At 43.5% G+C, this 17,804-nt stretch overlaps 1 protein-coding gene across 1 annotated transcript in view; it reads left to right on the forward strand.

Annotated features, from left to right (window-relative positions):
- The window catches only part of CSMD2 (CUB and Sushi multiple domains 2), a 331,313-nt gene that overhangs the window by 128,997 nt on the left and 184,512 nt on the right, over positions 1 to 17,804 (forward strand). The gene's annotated exons all lie outside the window — the stretch shown is intronic.

Raw genomic sequence — 17,804 nt, forward strand, 5'->3', positions numbered from 1 at the left:
CACGCAGTAGTTTGAGTCTTCTGTGTCCTGATACTGTAGGACTCTGGGAAGAAGAATGGCTTTTCTCCCAGACAGACAGCAGCTGGTCCTGGCAGTCTGCCTTGGGATTCGAGCCAATTAAATCTCTGTTACTCCCCGTCCAACTCTAGCACAGACACAAGCTAAATCCATTGATATTAAGCAGACAGCATGAAACAACCCAAATTAGCCAATCCCTTTCCCTCCTCCAAACTTTTAACTGAGCAAAGTATCTTATAAACAACAGATGCATTTCACAGGACTGTTGCATAGCTGTATTGTATATTTTGTACATTAAATGACTTCTAAAATTTATTGGATTGCTTCTACTGCCCAGCTTGCTACAATCCATTTGTGTGACCTTGGCTAAATCCTTTCCTACTTTTCTTATTCTGTCTGTGGAAGATGCAAGTTCTTTGGGGACATGACGGTTGCATCACAGATTGTTTACGGCCTGTAGCAAGGGGGTCCTGATGGACTGTCTGGATTGTAATAAAAAAAATTTCACGTGATGGAGATTTTTATGATAATTTTGCAGTATTTTTGAGATGCAACTGACTTAAATGACTCCTGGAGACATTCAATTTTCAAGGACTGAGATTGGGTAGCAATGCTGTGATTTGCCTGATAAAATGAACACTAGCAGCAACCCAGTTGTGGGTTTTTCCAAAGTCCGTCAAGACTGTTCTTCGAAGCCTACTCGTGGATTTGAGTTCCTGGGGATGATTAATACTGCAATAATAGTTTCAGGACCTTTATTCCTCTGGGTGGAGCTGATACCATAAAGGCTTTTGGCAGGAATGATGCAATATAAAAAGATCAGTGCTTCTGAAAGTGGAAGTATTGCATGTGAAAGTCTAGATTGACAAGTCCTGAGAACGAAGGCCCTGATTTATTCGTGGAGCGAGTATGTGTAGACATTAATAAAGTGAAATCTCCCAAGTACTGTTCCTCGTAGATGATGATGTGTTGAGATCTCTGAAGGACAAATCGGTCCCTTAGCTCATTCAGTCCTTTATTTCTAAGGCTGTGCCAATGCTGGAGTGCATCAGCCAGTGAGATGTGGTCTCTTGTCTAAAAAGGCAGAAAGCATTACTGACAACCTCATGAACCTAACTGTAGTTTTTTTACTGATTGAAGAGAAGGGAGGAGAGTGCCAGATGGCGTTTAAAATGAGTTTGTTCTCCTTTTTTGAAAATTTTCAGTGAGGGAATCGCCAAAGTAGAGTTACTACTGAGTTGCTGAGTGTGCTGACAAGGTAGACACAGGAGTCCTCACCTTGCTAATGAGAATATGCTACTTGATCCTTGGAAGCAATAATTTATTTACTTGGATCGAAAGCTTGGAACTCTCAAACTATTTTGTTATACCAGCCCCTTGAAATGGATTTTTTAAATAATTCACCAAAAAGGATAGGGAGAGGCTTGTTTTATGCTCTTCTGCTCCAATTATTCAATTGCCTGCTAAGCACCTCTTCAAAACGTGTCTCTTGCCAGGAAGAGCCGAAGCCATTAATATTGGCTTGGGAAGGGAAGCGTTAGGGTGAGCAAAGAAAAAACACGTCATTGTCTTTCCGTAGCCCCGTTGTATGGATGCTGTTGAAGGAGCTTCCTAGTCTCTACTGCTGGATTACAACAAACTTATAGCATTAGTTTATAAGTGGCTGCAATTTTTAAGAGGGATGGAGTTCAGCTTCTGTTTAACTGCTTGGACTGTGGTTTTGGAGAAACTGTCATGTAAGATTTTCTTAGCTAGGTACTAGGAAATGGCCAATTTCAGGAATTTCCAGGTATGTGATGTTCCCAACTTGAGGCAAATTGATTCTGAGCATTTGAGTTTTTCTCTCCAAAAGCACAAAGAATTTCACTGAAGACAGTAAAAGAAAAAAGTGCTTAACACCTTCTGAAAACTGCATTTGTGATGCTAGCTGGCAGCAAGTAAACTTGTTGCAACATCAACAGATATTGTTCTTGGACTTGCTGTATTCCCCCCCCTCCCTTAAACTAAAATTGAATTAAACCTTCTGGTAATGTTTAGGCAGATAACCGCTGTTCTTTCTAAAGAAGCAATAAGGGCAAAGAGATATTCAGTGTAAAAATGAGGATTCAGTCTAACAATTCTTTGCTTTAACTGGTAGATGGCACCTCTCACAGGGCTTTAATACTCTGGCAAAATAAATATTTATTACTTTACAGGTCTGGCATTAAATAGTGTAGTGTAAAATGACAATGTCAAACCAAGTTAAGAATCTGCTTCGTTATGGGAGATTTTCCTGCAACAATGCTATACGTTATACTCCTGTAGTCGCTGCAGAAATTACCAGGGGGACCACTCTGTACAAAAGACTGCTGCTTCAACATGATCATTACTGAATCTTTACTCCCTCATAAAAATTCCTTTTGGTGATTCTGCAGATAATCTTTTTTGTTGCCTCTCTTTTATTTATTAGCCTACCCAAGGAACACCAGTGCTGCCCTTTGGAAGAGAAGGGAGGAAGTCTGGAAAGGACAGGATGGATGTGCATGGAGGAGAGGGAGGCAGAAGCCAAAGGGAGCTCGGCTGAGAGAAGCCTTCGTACCTGGTGGCGTTTGTGGTTTAGCTGGACCGTATCTTATTGAACAGGACTGATGTAGTTCATGGCATTGGTGACTTCTATAAGGAGCTCCTTAAATACTTAGCATTAACATGTCGAATTAGTCCATTCTCCAACCCCAGCTCTCTGGGTAATTATAGTCCTGGACCCAGGAAAATTTGGGAAAGGAATATTTTATATATTGTATAAAATACATAAAACACATCTAGACTGAAGCAGAATGCATACGAGGGAAGAGCACCAGACGAGCACTTGGGAGACCGGGTTCTGGGCCATCGGCCTCTCGTGTCACCTTGGCCACTTCCCTTTTTGGGGCCTCAGAATTATACTGACTGCTTCAGCCTAAAATACGGAGAGATTTACTGATGGGCTGGCTATGCAAGATGTACTGCTCTCAGGCCATTTTTCTGGGAGCTCTGCCTAGCTTTTGTTTAATTTTTGCGCAATCCCCAAAATTTTGATCAGAGGATAGGAATATCATAAATTAATAAAGTAAACATATTCACAGTTGGAAACAATCCTTATCTGTATCTTTCTCCTCCTCTTGAATTTGATCCAGTGTTTGACTTGACACTGGATTTCCTGCCTTTTATAGCTCTCACTCAGAGCTTTAATAATATTTGATCTTTCTCTTTTTTTTTTCCCTTCAAGTTTTAAAATACAGGACATGTATATTTCAGTTTTATGAATCCTTAGGGAGGCCTCATTTACTGCGAGTCTGGTGGAATGACCTTGGAGAGTAATTTAATTCTTTTTCTTCCTCTGCCCCTGCAACCTCCTTGCAGGCATAAAATATTAGTGGTTCATGCTGGAGACAAAGCAGCAGCTTCACGTTTAATAGGGTGCGGACAGGGTGTGCAGAAGACGGGTATTTCCTGGAAGGGGCCTTGCAGAGGGTGTAATTTTGCTGATGCTGTAGTTGCACGTGCCTGTGGCTGCATTTGCACGTTGCTGCTGCTGTCAGCAGGGGCTCCTGCCATGAGTGGGCTGTGCTTTCGTCGCGGTTGCAAAGATACAGCATTTCATGTGCTTCGCCTGACAATGATAAACTGCTTCCAAAGGATCTTTCCCTTAAATTACAATTAAAATGGCTTGCCGTAGTTTTGCAGGGAGCTTGTGGCTGCAGAGTGCCTGGCTCCTGGCCCTGCAAGTCACAGAGCCCTGTCTAACTGCGAAAACATCCTCGCGAGTCCTAGTCACCGGACAAGGGGGTGACGCGTGTCCGAACAGACCGGACTCGGTGTTGTCTTCAGCAACAGCTTATGATACCACGCTTGCCAAAGATCAGGTGTCATTTCTGCTATTGTTAGTTACTAAACAGATAAGCCCTTGATTTGAAGGCACATTAAATGGTTTGTCTGGGGGGGGTTGGGGGTGGACTGGCCAGCTCCATGCACCTCACCACCCCTGCCGTGCCCTGCGGTGGGAGATGGGGTCACGCAGCCCAACAGCCTGTGCCAGCGCTCAGCGGCAGCTGCCGCGGGCTCAACAGTGGCAGCAGCTGAGGTTGTTCACTTCTTTTCTAGCTCCAGTGGTTAGAAGTTAGCTGCTGGGTGGAATATCTTTATCCCTTCCAGACTTAAGACAGAAAATAACGCAAAATGTCATCTCTGGATGTTCTTGTCCTGCCATAAGCATGTTCCGTTTGCAGCAAAACGAGCAACTTTTTATTCCATCTTTTACAGCGAACTTGCTCTTGTATATCTGTTAACTGAGACACCAAAACACCACCATCCTGCAACACGCTTGCCATGCACTTTTTGTTGAATGTGGTAGGATTTAGCTCTGAAATATTAGATGCTGTTAATGTACATGCTTTCACTGACCTCCTCGTGCTGTCTAATTTCAAGAGCATTGCTATTCTGGGAATTTTTTTGCTAAAATGTGGAAGAAAGTATTTTTACATAATTTCTTATCTGAGCACAGGATATTGCAACTGTCAGATACCAAGTCAAGTATTTCTAAAGCTTAAGTTTGGCAGCTGGTAGCACAGGAGTGAGTTTTGTGATTGAGTAAGCTATTACAGAAAGCTCCTGTCGAAGGACAAGCCTTAAATGCTGCTATTAGAAAGGAGCCGGCTGAGTTTGGTTTGTATGCACCATGGCGCTCATTTGAGAAGGAGGGTTAGGTCCTGACGGTCAGGATCTCAAAATCATGGTGCTTATACAGAAGTATGAGGCAGAGTGGTGGCTTGTTTTGTTTTGTTAAGCACTGCTGATGTGGGAAATCCTTTGCATTGACATCTGCAGTATAATGGACAGTGGTGAAGGTGATCCAGTAAATTTCTTCTCCTCTTGCCCAATGCTCCTGGGAGGAGAAAGTGTTAAGGTACGAGGGAGTGGAAGCAACTGTTATTTATTTTATTTTATTTTTTTTATGGAAAGCTCACTTCAGAATTTGGACCACTTTGCAGGACCCCTGCCTGGCTGGAGTTGTATGCAAAACGTTTCATGTGATGGTAGAGAGCTATGTGGGGCTCATTAGTCAGATCTTGATTGCTTTCTTGTGTTGCTTGCGTATTAGCTTACCATATAAAACCAAGTGCATGTGATTGCGGCACATCCAGGTGTGCTCAACTTTGTTGTAAGCTACAGGTGTTCTTCTGGGAGATGATTAAGTCAGTGCCTTCTCACTCACTGTATCAATTAAACCAAAGGCTTTTTTCTGACTCAAAATTTGTTTTCTCTCAGCAAAGTGCCTGCAGGTCATGCAGGCACTAGAGGAGAGTGGTTGTAAACCACTAGTCCCATGCCTTGAACATCAAAGAAAAGGTGAGTGAAAGGTTGAGCAAATAGGGAAGGGTTTGGTATGAGGGATGCAGCCATATGACAAAACAGTACAGCCTCTCTGCTGGTGTCCTGGAGTTGCCTTGTCCATCTAGCAAAGTACCTTCCACAAAGAATAATTCCAGAACAACCATTTCCCTTCATATCTAGAATCTATCTTTRTTCAGGAATTGGAGAGTTTAATTAAAAAATAAATCCCAGTTTCTAGCCATCCTCTTCAAGCTTTATGAATGAATTTTTCAGATTGTTGTACTGTTTCCTAATGGCATATATATAATTTTCCAGCAGCTGTCACATGTGGGGGGAATGCCAGTTCTGAATAAATATAAGATTGGAAATAAATTCCCAGAAGGGCAGCTAGCAATGTCTGGAAAAGAAAATTGCCATGGAGATGAATGTAAAAGGTGATGAAGGCAGATGCAGTCACTATATAAACATGTGTGGCTATGCCAAGGAGGCAGGGAAAGCACTTCCTCTTGGTAGTAGCTGAAGGTTGGAACAAGAAACTCTTCTATACCGTCGTGGTAATTCTTAAGCAGTGGAAGAGGCTGCTAAATGGCCAGGTTGAATCACTGTCAAATAGAGATGTTCAGGGCAAAAAAGGTGGTGCGGTGCTGGAAGGCGGCTCCAGATGCTGTCTGTCCTTCCCAGCCGCGGCGCACGGATGCCGCGGGGCTGCCGGCTGTGGAGGAGGCCGGGTTTGGTCTCGTAGCCAGACTGCAAAGTATAGCTGAATCGTGGCTCCGGCACGTTCCCAGCTAGCTCTGCAGAGTCGAGATGTCCTAAGCAGTGATAAAAAAAAAAATTCGTTTTTGTCTCTGGATTGTAAAACACAACCCTTAAAACATTAGTCTAAGGTCTGATCAAAGACTTGCTGAAGCTGATGGCAAGACTGCCATAGAAATTAGTCGTTCAAATTACATTTTAGGACTAGGTATTATCACAAAACATACCTTGGGGTTAGGCTTTGAGGCAAGAACCCGTAATCAGAGAAGGCGCAGTTCAGCATCAGCGCTGCGTGCTTGCGGCCCGCTTGGCACTGTGGGAGCCGGCCAGGGCTCCGGAGAGCCCGGCAGTGCCCTTGCTGAGAGAGTTCAGAGCATGGCTGAGGCGGGAATTTAGGGATAAAGGGGTTTCTGTGGGTTTGGTTTGGGGCCATTTTACAGCTCTTCTCCGGTTTTGGACTTCATGCTAAATTAATACCTACCATAAATAAGCAGATGGTTCCACTGAGCCCTTTTCAACAGAAAATCTAGTCTTATTGTCACCCTGCTGCATTTGGAAGTTATGAATTAAAACAGTCCCAACCATAATAGTTCAAAATTTTTCTGCCTGCAGAAAGGATTGGAAATGTAAATTCCTGGAGGTTATGGAAGTGGCGGGTTTGAGTTCCAGCTTTCCATGTGCTTTCCAGAATAGGGCAGCACTTTGTCCTGCTCGAAGCCGGGGCCGCAGCGGGCAATGATGTGAAAGCGTTGTGAGCACTGTACAAGCAATGCGAGCTGTAACTTTAGGCCAGGAGGGTTGTTGCCATCCTTCTAAGTTCATGCATGCTTAAAAATAACGAAAATAAAATAATTCTTCCAGCCTCTTCTGATTTGATGAGAGCAGCAAGCGGGACACACTGTTCCCAAAGCCATACAATGCTGCTGCTGTCAATCAGTGCCCCATTCGGAGGAGCAGGGAAGCGGTCGAGGGATGGAGCTGCTCAGACCTGCTGGCCCTGCGGGGCCATCTGTCACCTGATTAGTTCAGACTTCTGCCCGGAGGCAGGAGCCATTGGACCTGGCTTACACCTGCCTCTGGAGGCTTTACCGCCTCACCTTGTTCCACAGCCCATCACTTCTCTTCATCTTTAAGCAGGAGACAGAAGTACTGTGCCTGTAAAGATGTATTTCTGCATTTGGTGTTATTTATTATCAGCATTAAGTTGCAGTTTTGCGTCGAAACTCCAGTCACATTCGCATCCCACTGTGCTAAATGCAGAGCCAGAAAATAGTCCTTGCCTCAGAGAACTTGCAATTGCTGATTGCTTTCCTCCTCCTGAGGCTGCCTTGCATTTTGCTGTAATTTCTACAGCCATGGCTGCTGTAATTTTAGCATGTTTTCGTGGAACTGGCAGTAATCTAAGCTTCAGTTTGCAGAGCTTTGTTTTTCCCCTAGTTTCTGTGACTTAGCTATATTGTAGAAGCTACAAAAAAAGCAAACAAACAAAAAACCATGCAGCAACTCAGTCATGAGATGGCACATGGGCTTGTTTGGTGACAGCCTGTGACACCTGGCTCACTGTAATGTTTTATGGCTTCCCTGTGGCTAAAATCCTGAACATGGTGTAAAGCTTGTAAGCATYCTTTGGGACTTCAAAGAGGTCACTGTGTTTTTGTGTGTGACAGCCTCCTTTCCACCTCACTTCTAAAGATGCTTTTTCTTCCAAAGCTTGAAAGCTTATGAGCAGGCCTGGACAGGTCCCTTCTTTCCTCTCAAATGCCTAACAAATGCATCATGAAAACATACCTGCTGGTAAAACATACTAGAAACAAAGTCAGACTATAAAGGCTGGTCCGTAGAAGAAAATGGAAGGACAGCCATGAACTGCTCCAGACGTGGTGAGCTTCAATCCAGACTCCCGTTGTTACTTAAGCTTGGTGTCTTCAGTCATTAGTGTGACACTTGAACAGTGGAAAGCTGCTTGACCTTGTGGACCCTGCTGCCTGCTGAACAGCGTGTGCTGTGGAAAGGCAGCATCAGCGAAATGTGTGTGTTTAGAAGAGAAGGTGACTTGAGCTGGTTTTGCACCTGTTTCCAAAGGAAGCAACTGCGGCAGGTGGTGCTTTTCCTGGAAAAGGCAGAGACTGAAAATTGATTTGTCTTTCAACTTTCTGGGCTCAGTCTTCAGAGTGCTGTGGGCTGACTGTTGTATAAAGGTACCCCATGGCTTTCCAGCCTAACCTGTTGATAAGGAGTCCAACATTAATGGAGCTTTGTTAGACTGACAAAGACATGAGTATATCTGTGCATGCGGTGATGGAAATGGTTGTTATTTATCTAGTAATAAATATAGTGTCTCTTGCTATCAACACATCTAACTCTGCCTGCACTGAGAAAAACAATCTCTGTAGCCTTGATAATAAGACATAAAGGTTTTAAGGAAATTGTAATAAAGCTGTAGCAGATTTCTTTGGGGGATTTGCAGTGCAGCATTAGTAAGCTTCAATTGCATTAGCTGTTCTTCTGTTGTGTTGAATTAGTGTTTGTTTTCTCCTGAATAGAATAAACATCATGTTTGTTACCTTTCTTTTGGTATGACTGGAACCAAATGTTATTTCCATAGCGAAAGTGTTATGGTATGTACTTTGACGTGAGGTGACGTGTCCGTTTCTGCAGTATGGTGTCCTCTGCCAGTACCCGCTGTCGCGGTTGGTGGGCCGCGTTCTTTGCAGTCTCGCCTTGCTTAGCTGTAAAGTACATCCATGCTATTGAATCTGTCTGTAGGGAGGGTGGGTTGCAGTAAGAGCAGCTCTCTTCTTCTGTGGGGAAAAAAAATGAGCCTTTTCTTTCTAATTTGCCAGAAGCCCACAAGATCCACCAGCCAGCGGTGTTGTTCTGGTCCCTGAAACGTACCCTGCACTGGAGGAAGAGCCGCCTCTTCCCTTCCTGAATAGCTGCAGGGCCTACGTCAGCAAAGAGCAGGGATTTGTTCACCTCCCAGTTCTGGGAGCCGCTGGGACCTGCCTCTCCCGGCTGCTGATGTGCAGAAGAACGTGTTTTCCAGACTCTGTCCCTTGTTGCAGTCTGCAGCAGGGCAGAGAAATGCCCCCAGGACTGTGTCACTGCGTACGTTTCTCTTGAAAGATTTTAGAATTATCTAGACTTTCAGCTTTGAAATTTGAACTTGAAGACCTGAGTAACGTTTTGCAGTTGAAGGTATAAGGTGGCTTGAGCTGTATTACAGTGAAGGCTAAGAGTAGCTTTCTGCTTCATGGCCAACTTGAATGCTTTAAAATTACCTTTATTCCCTGTCTCCAGCATTTTGCTTATTGCTGCAGCAGGGCTTGTATCAAGTTATGCCTTTGTGTTGAAGGGGATTTTACTCCAAATCTGCAATTCTGAATTCTATTAATGCCTTGAAAACAGAGTATTTACCTGCAAGATGAGCTCTTTGCCTTTTTTTAATCCAAAACACAAATTTCCTGTCTATATATGTTAAACATAAGCTAATTATGTGAAGTGGGTGCGTCTGTGCATAAATACTGGTGAATTTAATAAATTCTCAGAGATAAGGTTATCTGTTGAATCGCTSCACAGTGACAGTTTCAGATATGCAGGTGGACTGAAGAATTCATTGTTTTATTAAAGCGATCGTTATGTAGCATAGAAATCCACCAGAATTCAGGGCAATGAGTGAAATAATTTTGAAACATTTGTAGGTAAGAAAAAACTGTAAAGAAATTAGATTATGTCAGATCCTCTGTATAGTGTAAATTAGTTTGGCTTTGTTGTCTCTGCTGGAGCTACATTGACTCATACCAGCTGAGGATTTGGTTTACACTCTTTTAAAGATGAGCTAGGAAAATGTCACTTGAAAAATGAAGAATTAAGAACTTCAGTGTAAAAGCTCCTGCAAAAAAAGTATCGATTTGTTTTTAGCGAGCAAATTTATCTGGGAACAGACAGTAATTAAAGTTGGTGTCAGTGACTGAGGGTATACTGCTGCAAGGAAGCGCTTTCATCTTCCAACRGACTGCAAAAAAAGAAAAGACGAGGAAACTGAGTGATAAACTAATCCGATTTCATATCTGGCTTTGGAAGGAGTAAATGCAGCTATGCTCAATGGCTGGAGTCTGAGCGGGGTCGTTCTCCAGTTGGTCACAAGACCCAGGTCCGACAGATCCAAGACGTTTGTTTTCAGTGTTTGCAGATAGGTTTTTACGCGGAGCTGCCGTAGGCGGGAGTCCCTCGGGATTTGCGAGCCGGCAGCGAAGGAGCAGCATGACGTGGGAAGCTGCTCTTGGCGCCTCTACTGAGCATAGTCCAGGCTTGTTTAACTGCTCTTCCGAAGTGCGGAGAGTTAAGTTTAAAGACCCAGGCGTGTTCTTTCCGTCCCCTGCAGCATGCAGTCAGGAACAATAACTCATTCCAATTATTCAGTTTCCTTGTGAAAGTCCRTTATGAAAGGATTTCTCTTGTCACTGAAAAATAAGGTGTAGCGGTGCCAAAGTATACTTTGAGATGAGACGGCTAAAATAGGTGTTCAAAATTAATGGTGCTTAGTTCAGTGCTCATGATGATTTGAGTAGAGGTTTGGATGAAAAGTTAAAAATACAGGTGAAATGAATAATAATACAGAGAGATATGAAGAGCTTCTGCAGGATGTCCCCTAATTGTACTGAAAGGGAGAATTAATCTGCAAATAGTCACAGTGCTACAGTGCAATAAAGACAGTATTTTTAGGCTATTTGGATGAGGAAGTCGGAGCTGGGATGGAGGCTCGTGCGGGAGAGCTGGGGGGTGCCCGGGCTCCGGTCCACATCCTTCCCGGGCCCAGAACGGCGCATGGGATGGTGAGCTTGGTTAAGCTGAGCACCCGCAGCCCCAAAGCGTGGCAGTGCCGATTTGTTTCACTCTTCTCTGCTCATGCACATGGCATGTGCACACTGCTTTTAAAGCCCTACTGACTGTGCCTGTCGGTCACGGTCCCAGCAAAGTCTCGGAGGAGCCGGTTATTAAATGTCCCATCTGTCAGCGAAGTTTCTTCTGAATCTTGCTCTGAAAAACTCAGAGTTCAACTCCCTTTTCCTGGATCGTGCTGGAGTAACCTTGAAAAAATAAGCTCCTTCTCAGAGACTCGGCTCATTCTCTGTTAAGAACCCTCAACAAAACCAGCTAATGATATTCCTTTGTCTTTTATCTATTTGGGCTCATTTGGGAAAACCTCAAAGCTGGTGGTTGACTGCATCCCGATTCTGGAGCACACCAGGGCGTGAGCGCACCTTCAAGTGCGTGCTTAAATCCATTACCTCAAAGCAAAGCACTTGATGTAATGGGATTTCAAGTAGACTTCTTATCTTTAGTTCTGACCTTCAGCTTCGCGTTCTCTTACGKTTTGTTTGTATAGCGTCCGCACGGCGAATTGCTTGGTGTATTAGGGTTCTTTAGGAAGTACTAAGATCAAATTCATGCTAATCAAATTTCGGGGAGGTTAAAATTGGATCTTCTGTCTGCAAATATCTTCTTCCACTATTCTGGTGCTTCTAGCACACTTCCTGACGTTTTATTGATTCCCCCCCCGTCACTCTCTCTGTGTGAAACCAAAGTAAGGCAGGAATCGGGGTTGTAAATAGATAATGGTGTGTGAATGCAGATTCATCAGTGACATCCATGTACAGTAATACTAATTGTGCCAAGGGAGGAATGGCTCAAGTGGTATAAATATTTAATGCCAGAATTCAATGTGAAATACAAGAACGAAAAAAGAAATGAAGTAAAACAGTTTAGTTGAGAAAAACACGCTTCACTGTTTTTGCTCAGAAGAGGAGCTTTGATACCGTTAACCTTCCTGTATTACATAATAAAGGATGCTGAGGAGCTGTGTTTAACTCGGAGGCTTCCATTTCACTTATGAAAAAATACCTTAATGCTCTGGTTAAAAACAATATTAGAAGGCATTTGGGATGAAATCAATAAAACTCAGAACCTGCTCCTGAAGCGATGTGTTTTTCACTGGTCGACCTTGCAGGCATGGGATGGGCAGGGGCTGGGGGCAGCGCATCCCCCCGCTGCACCGCCAGCCCAGGAGGCTGCGGGGGGAGCTGGGCACATGCGGGATTTCTGCTTGAGCAGCAAACTCGCAGATACCCATTAGGGGAAGCAACCCCTTAAGAGCGCTTTGGGGGTTATAGCTGAATGTTTGCTTTTTTTTTTTTCCAGAAGTTCAGTTGTAAGGAACTAAAAAGCAGCCTGGTAGAGCAGAGCGACRGCTTCACATAATGCACCGTGCCTGTTTCCTCGGCGCTTTCATCTGCTCTGAAATGGCAGAAAGTGCCTGAGCATGCTTTGCAAGCCCACATTTCTCTAAGCTTGTTTAAAACTTGAGATTGGAGCATGAACTCGTCTTCCACGCATGTTGGGCCTCTCCTAGCATAGTCCTCCCTGCCATGCTGATACAAAAACCGTAGTTAGGACTCTCTTCCTTATCACAAATGTATGTAAATAAACTGTTCACCATCCTTGTTCAACCACAAAAAGACCCAACTGCTCCTAGAGTGCCTTTTTAATTTTCTTCTTTTTTTTTTTAATACTCATTCAGAGAAGACGGAAGATTAAAATGGTTGTTCACTTTCAAAGCCTCCTGTGGGCCCAGGAGCCCGCCGGGCTCCCGGCAGCGGGCAGGAGCTCTTTGCTCATGTTATTCGGGAGTGTTTAGCTGCAGCGGTTGGCGTGGGGAGCCGGGAGCCTGCTGTCCTCATAAAGTTACTCGAGTGTGTGCTGGAAACGTCGCTTTTTGATATCTCTGTATCACAAAGGACTGCAGCATAAAAAGGTATAACCTGTTCCCTATCCACTGTGATTGGAGTGAGCTTAAATTGCAGGAAGAAATATTCAAGCTTAGACATAAAAACGTTCCTACTTTCTTAATCCTCACTGCTGTCCATTTTTCTGAGGCTGCTAAATGTTTTTTAAGCTATTACACGGATTCCAGTATTTTCTGAGGTTCTGTGCACTGGTTGTTTGACATTGGTGTTGAAGACACTCAAAACTTGATCGCTTTAATTCAATATTGTGTAAGGCCTGAACTGTTAGGCACCTTTTAACAAGTCCTTTCTCATGCAAAGTGTGACCTTTGCTTCCAAGGGCCTCTCATGGGTTCGTGAACACAAGGCAAAACGTCCAAAAATGTGTGTCCTCGCAGGACTTGATTTAAGCAGTAGTTGAAATGAGTTTTAACAGAAGAGCTGTTCTCCCAATTCTCAAGACCTGTGAGACAGAGGAAAGAACCTGATTCTCATTTAAACTTCATTGCCTCTGCCACCCTCTCATTACCACCAGCAACTTGCTTCATATTTTCAGGTTCAAAAAGACAAAGCTGTGAAATTAGAATTCTAGGGTGGAAGCTCTCAGTTCCTCTCTTTCTCCAAGTAACTTGTGGATTGAAAAGGTGCTGAATATAGAATGGATCCTGAATTTCCATCAGTGGGCAATGATTATTGATTTTGCTTAAAAAAAAMCCCCAATTCTTGCATAGCTGGTTAGTCATTCCAAAGGCTCAGACTTCCAGTTAACATGTTCCATATTCAGGAAGCTGAATGTTTAATCAAGTGATTCATCTCTGCTGATGATGGCAGCAAGGAAAGAAAGGGGTGGGGGGAATGGAAAACTTTTCAACCCTCCCTATGTCCAAGTTACTAATAGACTCCTTATTAGAAAAACAAAAACAGAAATCTGGGGAAAAAAAATGCAATGGCAAAGGTCCAAAGTACAGGGGCTTTTATTTACGTGACTCACTAGACTATTAGAAATTCAATCATATATTGGGCTAATGGTAGGTGTTGAAAATTCAGTGCACATAATGTGGTATAAATGTGTACTGGGGAATGTGGGAAGAAATGTCTGCTGCTTTAAATTAGCTCTGGGCATTTCTAGGTCTCTGCAATGTAGTTCTTCCTTTTTATTGAAAGACAACAAGGCAGTTTTAGGTTTATAAAGAAAAACAATGTGACCTTGAACAGTCAGCGGTACAAGCATTGCATGGTCTCTTGGTGTCACGATCAGCGGCTGCTCCGAAAGCCCGTTGCAGCCTTYGCCACGTGCCGTGGTGCGGACGGGTGCTGCGGGCCGCTGCCGCCTGGCGTCCTCCCGCGGGCGGTGGTAGCTCCTGCAGGAGGCTTGGTTGTGGCGACGGCAGTTGGCCTTCTCCTGCCGAGCATCCTTCCTGTTTCAGACCAGGTTCTGCAGCAGCTGCTGTGACATTTGCATGCAGAGTCCATGCAGCTGCTTCAGTTCAATTGTGTTTATCTGTAATTAAGTATTCCATTATCAATTAACCATTAATGCTTCCTAGTGATTATTTTAAACCTGTGGGAGTCTTATGGCTAGAAGTTAGTTGTTAACTGCTGGCGAGCATGATGTTTCTTATTAAATACGTGGCTGTAGCCATGTTGCTTCTTATCCATCAGAACATTTCCTCCTGCAGCCCACTCAGCCAGGTGTGTGAACCGTCACCCTGCAGCTCCTCAGCTTCGGCGGTGGCTGTCGAGGGAAGGCAGCGGAGAGATCCRTAGCGTTTGGGAAGCCGCACGCCTGGCTGTGTGTCGGTCGGGGTCAGAGAGGCTGCAGCCTCTGCAGCGGAGCCCGTGCGCTCCCGCCGGCGGCGCCAGGTTCCTCTTCTCCTTGCGCCCCGTGTTGTCCAGGTGGAGCGGGACCCCGAGACTGTCCCTGGGCCTGAGCTAGGCCTGAAGAAAGGTTTTTCACTTAGTTGCTTCATGCTGTGTAAGATTACAGCTGCCGTGGGACCGCGAGGGATGGTGGTGTTCACGGATTAATGCCCCTTCTGCGTCCTGCGGAGACTTCCCTCCCCGGCTTGTGCGTGGGGGCTCCAGGCTCAGCAYGGATGCAGAGCCTGAAGTTAAGTCTCTGCAAGCAATTAAACTAATTAAAAGGCAAGGCCTTTATTTTCCTGAACCAGATTCTATTAAAGAGGCCCCATTTAAATGGAATGAATTCAAAAAAAAAAAAAAAAAACTTTAATTGCTTAAATACTCTTATGTGGTGTCTGAAAAAGCAATTTAGTGGTGAGATTTGAAATGCTCCTCACCTGTTGAGAAGTTAATGTGTTCAAAAACCCTCCTGAAAGGTGGATTATTGCTAGTCTTGTTTGGAAGGGGAGAAACAAAATGGGAAGAATTCAGAAACAGCAGTAGGTGCCTTGCTTTGCCTCGGCTTAAGTTCGCCAGTCTTCACGTTCTTCCACCAGCATCTTTGGCTCGGTGGTGGTTTGTCACCAGTCGTTCCCTTTTTTGTGTCCACGGTTTGTTTTTTCCAAACTGTTGGTGTTGTCCTTCTGTGCGGTGCCTTTCCAGGTGCGTGTCCTGGTGATTTCGTTGGGATCCTGACACTCAGCAAAAACAGTCCTGCCAGGAGACGCGGGCAAGGAGGCAGCAGCTGCTTCCTCTTCGCCATCCTTATCGGCCTATCTCAGCTGTTGCTTCAATGCAAAATCTGAATTGGATCACGATGACCAGCATGACCTGTGATCTGAAGCAGCTACGAATAGCAYAACCTGCAGTGTGACATTAGCAATAAGCTGCTTAACTTCAGAAATAAAAGGGATGGGAAGATAAAAGGGAGGCGAAGGGAGCCTGTTAGACTAGAGCCCTGGAGAATAGTCTTTTTCTCTACTGAGAGTTTAAGCACTGGTGTATACGGAAATGAGAACCTCATAGTGATTTCTTGGCTGATTCAGTCCTTTCCGAAAGCTGTCAACGTCTGCAGCGAGTAACACATGGCGCTGATGAATTTCCATACAGGAAACACAGGGAGCCATTTTCTTTCACTCTAAATCTTCTGTAATTCTTTTTAGCAGGGCAAAGTGGGTGCAAAGCGCTGTGATTGATTATTTTTCTATATTCTTGCTTTTGCCTTCAGTAATTATTCATGCTATTGCAAAGGTAGCAACAGTAACAAGAAGTGCAATCCATTAATTTTTCTAATTGATTTCCGAAATGTTAATTCACTCCACTGGTAGAATTCTAGCCTTGAACTTCATGTACCCAGGATCCTTGCAAGTTAATAGATGACTACTCATCTACCTGAAAGTAAGAGTATGTTTAAGTAGATTACTAGCGTGGAGGCTACTGAATCTGCTGCTCAGAGGGGTTTGCGTATTAAAAAAAAAAAAAAGGGGGGGGGAAGAGGATGAAATCCTGCCTCATTCAGGCAGATTAATTTTATTGTTTTCTAGTTCTTATATTAGGTAATGGAATTACTCAGCTCTATGCAGTTATGAAAGCAAAATTTGGCTCTGCATACCTAAAGATTATGAGAAGTTTGTTGATTCAGAATGAATAACAAAATAACTGTTGGGGGTAAGAGTATTAAGTTTAAACGTGTTGTCATAACAACCAGCCATAGCAACTTTCTCAGAATTGGTTTTAGACATCCCATGTTTGGTCTCAGCCCAAAATATGATTGTTTGAACTTAGTTATTTGGAGAAGTTTCAAATTAAATTGGTTCAGCTACTTTTGAGTTATTCAAGGATGGAAGAATGCCATATAGAATTCATTTTGATAACGTTGTATTTCAAAAGGCTCTGCAAGAATGAAATGAAAATAATCAATAGATAAATGATCAGGAGCAATCTTAATTCCGTGGTATAAGGAATATGTTTTCAGTCACACTTCATAATTATGCAGAATTCAGCCACGTGCTAGAAGTTAATGCATGGTTTGAAGTCTGTACTGTAGGTGGCAGAGATGTATTAGTTATGCAGTATAATTATCTTGGCTACTTCATTAACAAGTAGAACAGGAATATATTGAAGTTCATATACCATTAATAAATATGCTGCCAGGTATCATCCTGGATCCTACTGTTTGCTTTAGAAAAAGGTAAAACTTATCTTTGGAGGTGTTAAATCAGTGAAGGACTTTTTAAGTACTTTCTTGGGTGTCTGTTCTGTTGAAAATGTGTAGTTATAAAATTTGACATATCCCTGTGAATTGAATAGATTTATAGAATCCTTTTGCCTTCATCCGATAAAGAACAGGTATTAGAATACCAGTAATTTTTAAATAAGTGACGGTTTGTGATCAAAAAGATGAAAATGGGCTTCGTTAACAGTAATAGGATTCCATAATAGCTTTTGTCATAGTGGTTTTGTTTGCCTTGCTGTGGTTAATGTTACCATTATATGCCTTGGTTCAAGGATGCTGTGACTTAGATAAACCTTGTTCCAGGCTAAGACTTGGCATGTGACAACCTAGCCAAGGATTATGGGCTTTTTCTTTCCTGGAAGGTAATAAAGCAAACAGCGTAATAATCGGGGATTGGGAGGGGGGTAGTAGGAAGAGAACAGTCGCCAAAACGACTATTAATGGGCTGTGGAGCTTTCCACTTCAAGTTTGATGGTTGTAATCTTCTCCAGGTTGGGACAGATCATAAATCGTTGCTTCTTGCTAGCTATTTCCAGTAAAGGAAAACCATGTGTGCAACCCTTTCCCTTCCTCAGTTAGATTAAACATTTTTATTAGCAGGCTTAACCAAATATGAAGGCAGGAACTGAATGAGCTTGAGAGCTGAGCTCATCTTGCATACCTTAGGTGTAGTGTGTCCACTGCGATGCATTTCTCATCTCTGTGTGATATCGGTAAGATGCAAAAGGTGACACAAAGCAACAAGTTTAGGACTATTT

Source organism: Apteryx rowi, unplaced genomic scaffold (assembly GCF_003343035.1).
Source record: "Apteryx rowi isolate R43461 unplaced genomic scaffold, aptRow1 scaffold_68, whole genome shotgun sequence".
In the NCBI taxonomy this organism is placed as follows: domain Eukaryota; kingdom Metazoa; phylum Chordata; class Aves; order Apterygiformes; family Apterygidae; genus Apteryx; species Apteryx rowi.